We start from the raw sequence: 7,442 nt of genomic DNA, 5'->3' as shown, positions 1-7,442 counted from the left end.
GACAAGATAAAGATTTGATAATAAAAATGTTGTTCCAGAATGGGCTAAGAAAGTTTTTTTTATGATGCTTGATTGGAATATTTATCGAAATTGAACTTGGTATGTGGATCATATATATAAAGTGGCATATTAGGATGAATGTATATTTGGAGATATTGCAAAGAAGCCTATTTCTTATTGATGAAATCGATTATGAGGTTGTAGAATATTCATCGTACGGAATCTTTAATCATCATCCTTAGATCTAGATAATAGATCTTATTATGTCTCTTGGAGACTACATGATGTGTATGAAATTTCAATTTAAAGATTTCGTATCTAAGTTGATCAAGAGATTTTCTAATATTATTGTTGAGGTTGTTAATGAAAAAATTGATATCTTTAGATTAAGATAAAAGATCTGATTTATATTTATTTCAGACTAAGGGATCCATGTGAATTTATAATTTAGAAATTTTAGATTTAAGAATTGATATGGAGTTTCTTTGCTTTTGTTAACGAGGTCCCTAATTGAATCTACTGTTAAATGGAGATTTGATTTTTTTGAAGCTTGTATGATGTTATGAAAGGATATTTGATAGATATTGAAGATCCTGATGATAAAAATTTTAAAAAAAATAAAAAATAAAAATAATGATTTGAAATTCTTATATATTCCGATTATGTCCAAATTTGGTGGAGCATCGAAGGATTTTTCTCGTTAATTTGACTTATAAGAATTTTTGATTTGAAATTTATCGAATTGAATTGATATGAGAATTGAGATTTGATTCATATTGATTATAGTAAATCTATATGATGGTTTAAATATGATATTGGACTCAAGGGTTAATCAAGATTATTGTACACCAGTAAAGGTATGAATGAGAATCGAAAGTTAATCTTTGACTTCAATTAAAATTTGAAATTTTAGATCTTTCTATGATAAGATAAAGAAATATTTGATCAAACTTTTTTTGATGAACCTAAGAAATTTGATTGTTAGATCAGAGTGCGCAGCGGAAGTATGATAATCTGAACTGCTTGAGTAAGTCAGGAATGTTGACCCTTTGGAGTTAAAGAATTATGATAGATGATATGGTTTGATATAAAAAAATTTATTGATATTAGAAAGAATAATATTTTAAAATTTTGAATTATTTTTGGATATCCCTAATATGATTTCAAAAGTAGAGCTTCCACCTACTATGCTACAAAAATAATTAGCATCCTAATTCTAGGATAGTGAACCTTTGATTTTTGATTTTAGATTTAGAATATTTAGAGATAATTTTTTCTATCCTAGAATTAAATTTATAATTCTCTAATTACTAGGAAGAATTGAGATTGTTTATCGAATGATGATTTTGATCTTAGATTATTATACTCAAATAATTATCTCCAGGGTATAATGAAATTTGAAGTTAGAACTCTTTTGATCATTATTTTTTCTCTGACTGAATGGAAAAGATTGAGGTTATCTATTGATATTGACGATTGTTCTACAAAAGATGGATTGGAGTTATTTATAATTTAATTTGATAATGAATTAACTAATTAAGAGTTATTAATGTTTAGATAAAGAAAATTGATATACTTACTTAGAATAGAGACATTGATTTTGATTATAAGAAAAATATAGTTTTGATTTAGATTAATTTTTGAGTTATTGATTTTATTATGGAATGACTTAATGATAAAATTTGCTTCAAGAATTAGAATATTTAAGAGTTTGAGGGTTTAAGTAAGAAAATTTCGATGACTAGAAATAGTGATATTGATTCAATCTTTATGAAATGACTTGATGATGAAGTTGCATCGAGAAATAAAATATCAAAAGTTCGAGAATGAGATTGAAATGATAAATCTTCAACCTTTGAAAGTACGAATAAGAGAAAATATTTTTGAATTTTGATTGATTAGGATGTCATCAAATGATTCATAAGAAGTATGTTTTTTCTATCTTATGATGGGTTGAAATTAAGAGTGGATAATATAAAAAAAAATGAATGATGATGATGAATGAAGTTCTTATGCAAGAATAGAGACATTGATCTTCTTCTATCCACAAGAGATAGATTTGATTTTAATTTGAGTCATGAGATATTAAACATGATTTTTACAGAAAATGAGATCATAATTTCGAAATCTTGAAAATATTAAAAATCTTTGAGATATTGATCTTGATAAATAAGAAAATGGATGGTTCCATTTTAGATCAATATTTGATGTATTTACTTTTTCCTTATGGAATGATTTAAGAATGAATTTATATCAAGAATTAGAATATCGAAATATTTGTGGATGAGATTCAAGTAAAAAACTATGAAGACTTAGGCAAGAAAAATTTTGAGGATGAAATTTTTTTTAGAGGGGAAGAATGTCATGGCCTGGCCTGGCCCATGCAACAATCAGCCAAAGCCCAAAACAAAACAAAAAAAAAAAGAAGGAAGGAAAACAGAGGAGAAGAACTCCCAAAGGAAGTCTTCTTCCTCCGTTCACCGGCTCCTAATCGGAGTCGGAAACAAGTTTCCTCCGGCCCTATTTAAGGAGGAGATCCCTCCTCTCTCCTTTCCACCAAAAATCCTAAGCTCAAACGGCGGTAATTGCCGAAAAAATCCCGCGGAAGACCGTTCCTGTGCCGTCCAATTTCTCGCCGGAAAAGCTTCGCCGGCGACGGAGGTAAGCCTCCTCCCCTTCCTCTCTTTTCCCTTTTCCATCTCGTGCCGATGTGCACGCTCGCCGGCAACCGAAGTCGTCGGATTTTGTTGCGGAAGTAACCTTCATTTTTTTACCATTTTTCTTGGATTACCGGTGCCGGTGGTCACCGCCGGCCACCGGTTTGGCCCCTTCTTATCGACGAGTCACCCCCCTCCTGCCGACGGCCGCCCACGCCGGCTGCACCGCTGGCCGGCCAACCAACGAGGGGACCTCACGGTCCCCTATTTCGGCCCAAAAGGAACCCACGGGAGAAGAAAAAAGAAGAAGAAGAAGAAGGAAAAGAAAAAGAAAAAGAAAAGAAGAAGAAGGAAAAGAAAAGAAAAAGAAAAGAAAAAACAAGAAAAAGAAAAGAAAAAGGAAAAGAAAAAAAAAGAGAGAGAGAAGAAAAAAAATAAAATAATAATAATATAATAATAATAAATAGGATTTTCTCTCCTCTCTCTTCCGTGAAGAAAAAGAAAAAAAAAGAGAGAAAGAAAGAAAAGAAGAAAGAGAAAAATAAAATTAATTAATAAATAATGAGATAAATAATAAAATATGAGAAAGAGAGTTTCTCTCTCTTCCCTCTCTCCCTTCAGTCTGAACTAGTATTTTCTCTCTCTAGAATTGGACTTTCTCTCTCTACTTTCTCTCTCTAAAATCTTCTCTCTAAGTTATTTCTCTCCTAAGATTTTAGAATTTTGAGAAGAATGATGATGAATTTAAATGATCCTCGTGATGGATTTTTGATCTGTGATCGACGGACGGTACACCGACATCCACTTTGATCAGATCAAGTATTTTTAGATTTTATTTCTCATGATTTTATTGAATTGTCCACATGATAATTTCAGCATGATTTGATCTAATCGATCGGATTTGTTGAATCATATTGTCTGAAGAATTCAAGATGAATTTTCTCTCTCTAGAATTTTCTCTCTCTAAAATTTTCTCTCTCTAAAATATTCTCTCTCTTGATTGATTCTCTCTTTAAAAAGATTAGTGAATGAAGAATTTCTTTTAATAGTCTTGATCTGATTCTAATGAAGAAGACTGATCCATGATTGTTTGACAGCATACTGGCACCCACCTTGATCAGAACATGAATCTTTAGATTTTGATCATCCATGATTCCGATCTAGTCATGACTTGATTTGATCATGTTGATTTCACCACTCGAGATATTGGACCAATCGTAATGTTGGATTGTGTCACCTGATCAATTCGAATTATACCTCATGATTCTCTCTCCTCTGATTTTTTTTTCTCTACTTGATTTTATGAAATCGATGAAGAAATCTCGATCTTATCACTTCGAATCCGATTTGATCTGACAGTCAAACTTTGGATCGTTTTGGTCTTAATTAGATTTTGATTTGATGAAATTAGATGACCGGACCCAATCTAAACCGTTGAAATATGGTGTTCGTATTCTTTCTAATTATTGAAATTGATTCTGTATAGGATTGTGGATGTTTGATCATGGGATATCGCGATATGATCTACGAACAAATTTTTGGAAGAAAATTTATAGAATTATGTGGATTTATTGGAATGCATTCGAGGTAAGTAATGTTTCACTTTTTCTAGATTTATCGGCAAATTATAATGTATTTTTCTGACATGATTTGCGAAACGATGCATGAATTGGATGAATGGTATTTTGTTATGAAAATATCTTATTTGAAATGTTATGATGAAGCATGATTGAACATATTGATTTCATGATGCATTATATTGATTGATTTCGATACTAAATGATTATATGTTTTATTATCGAAATTAGAATATGAAATATGATTTATGAAGAATTATGATATAAGAAATATTATGAATTGACAACCTGACTATGTAAAGAACCCCGCCAATGGGGGCATATATGTTGGCAATTGATTGTCCTGAGGGTTTATGTCGCCAGCGAGACCAGCGACAAACCGCCAGCGAGACCAGCGTTTCCAAAGGACATGGCTGCCAGATGATTCGCAGCCTACCGCTAGCAGATACGCAGTATTATGACCCTGCCACAGGAAAAATATGGTCATAGCTCATGGTTGACGAAAAAAAATTGAAGAACAAAAGAAATTGAAATCTCGAAAGAAACTTGAATTTTTGAAAAAGAAATGAACTTGACATGAATTATATTGCATAATTGAAATTGATTTCGAATTGATGAACTCTATATGCTTATTTTTTATAAATGATTATTTACTTAAATGTCTGATGAAATCTGTTGAGAAGTGATCATTGCTTACTGGGCTGTCTAGCTCATTACCTTCTATTTTACTATTTTTACAGATATTGAGAAATTAAGATGATACAAGATATGAATGGAAGAGTGATCAGAAGCAGAATCCTTATACTTTTATTTTAGGTTGAAAGTCTTATTGAATTTGGTGTAAGACCTATGAATCATTATTGAATTTATTAAGATATTAAAGAAAAAATTTAGATCGTTATATTTTGGATTTAAATTATTGACTAATTATTCTGCTGTTATTTTAGGATAGTATGATAAGATGCCTTGCATGCTTATAGGAAGAGTTTTCTATGAGTATGCGGCGGTTGCCATGACCCTCGATTCAAAATCTCGGATCGGGGGCGTGATAATTATAGTGGTATCAGAGCATAAGTGGATGAATTATGAAACATAGAATCAGATATAGAATGGGTGTTAGTGGATAGACACCAGGGACATTATAGTGTAGATCTTTGATGATTGTAGTGGGTGAAATATTTAAAAATTTTGGTTAAACATTGAGATTATGTATAAAAGGATCGTAAGAGATTATGACATATGGAGTTTGAAATATGATGGATAATCTGTAGATCATGATATGATTAGTTAGATCTTGATCGAAAGTAATCACAAAAGGATTGACATAAAATTTTATTGTGCATTATGGTTATTCAAATGAATCGTAAGTTCAAATTCGATGTGAGAATAATACTATGATATTACTTCTAGTTGAGAAGTTGACTATTATTGGCAAGATAAAGATTTGATAATAAAATATTGTTCCAGAATGGGCTAAGAAAGTTTTTTTTTATGATGCTTGATTGGAATATTTATCGAAATTGAACTTGGTATGTGGATCATATATATAAAGTGGCATATTAGGATGAATGTATATTTGGAGATATTGCTAAGAAGCCTATTTCTTATTGATGAAATCGATTATGAGGTTGTAGAATATTCATCGTACCGGAATCTTTAATCATCATCCTTAGATCTAGATAATAGATCTTATTATGTCTCTTGGAGACTACATGATGTGTATGAAATTTCAATTTAAAGATTTCGTATCTAAGTTGATCAAGAGATTTTCTAATATTATTGTTGAGGTTGTTAATGAAAAAATTGATATCTTTAGATTAAGATAAAAGATCTGATTTATATTTATTTCAGACTAAGGGATCCATGTGAATTTATAATTTAGAAATTTTAGATTTAAGAATTAATATGGAGTTTCTTTGCTTTTGTTAACGAGGTCCCTAATTGAATCTACTGTTAAATAGAGATTTAATTTTTTTGAAGCTTGTATGATTGTTATAAAAGGATATTTGATAGATATTGAAGATCCTGATGATAGAAATTTAAAAATAAAAAAATAAAAAATAATGATTTAAAATTCTTATATATTCTGATTATGTCCAAATTTGGTGGAGCATCGAAGGATTTTCTCGTTAATTTGACTTATAAGGATTTTTGATTTGAAATTTATCGAATTGAATTGATATGAGAATTGAGATTTGATTCATATTGATTATAGTAAATCTATATGATGGTTTAAATATGATATTGGACTCAAGGGTTAATCAAGATTATTGTACCCCAGTAAAGGTATGAATGAGAATCGAAAGTTAATCTTTGACTTCAATTGAAATTTGAAATTTTAGATCTTTTCTATTGATAAGATAAAGAAATAATTTGATCAAACTTTTTTTTGATGAACCTAAGAAATTTTGATTGTTAGATCAGAGTGCACAGCGGAAGTATGGTAATCTGAACTACTTTGAGTAAGTCAGGAATGTTGACCCTTTGAGTTAAAGAATTATGATAGATGATATGATTTGATACAAGAAATTTATTGATATTAGAAAGAATAATATTTTAAAATTTTAAATTATTTTTGGATATCCCTAATATGATTTTCAAAAGTAGAGCTTCCACCTACTATGCTACAAAAATAATTAGCATCCTAATTCTAGGATGAGTGAACCTTTGATTTTTAATTTTAGATTTAGAATATTTAGAGATAAATTTTTTCTATCCTAGAATTAAATTTTATAATTCTCTATATTATTAGAAAGAATTTGAGATTGTTTATCGAATGATGATTTCGATCTTAGATTATTATACTCAAATAATTATCTTCAGGGTATAATGAAATTTGAAGTTAGAACTCTTTTGATCATTATTATTTCTCTGACTGAATGGAAAAGATTGAGGTTATCTATTGATATTGATGATTGTTCTACAAAAGATGGATTGAAGTTATTTATAATTTAATTTGATAATGAATTGACTAATTAAGAGTTGTTAATATTTAGATAAAAAAAATTGATATACTTACTTAGAATAGAGACATTGATTTTGATTATAAGAAAAATATAGTTTTGATTTAGATCAATTTTTGAGTTATGATTTTATTATGGAATGACTTAATGATAAAATTTGCTTCAAGAATTAGAATATTTAAGAGTTTGAGGATTTGAGTAAGAAAATTTTGATGACTAGAAATAGTGATATTGATTCAATCTTT

This window comes from Elaeis guineensis, chromosome 9 (genome assembly GCF_000442705.2).
Source record: "Elaeis guineensis isolate ETL-2024a chromosome 9, EG11, whole genome shotgun sequence".
Lineage (NCBI taxonomy): Eukaryota > Viridiplantae > Streptophyta > Magnoliopsida > Arecales > Arecaceae > Elaeis > Elaeis guineensis.
Note: the sequence above shows the minus strand (reverse complement) of the source record.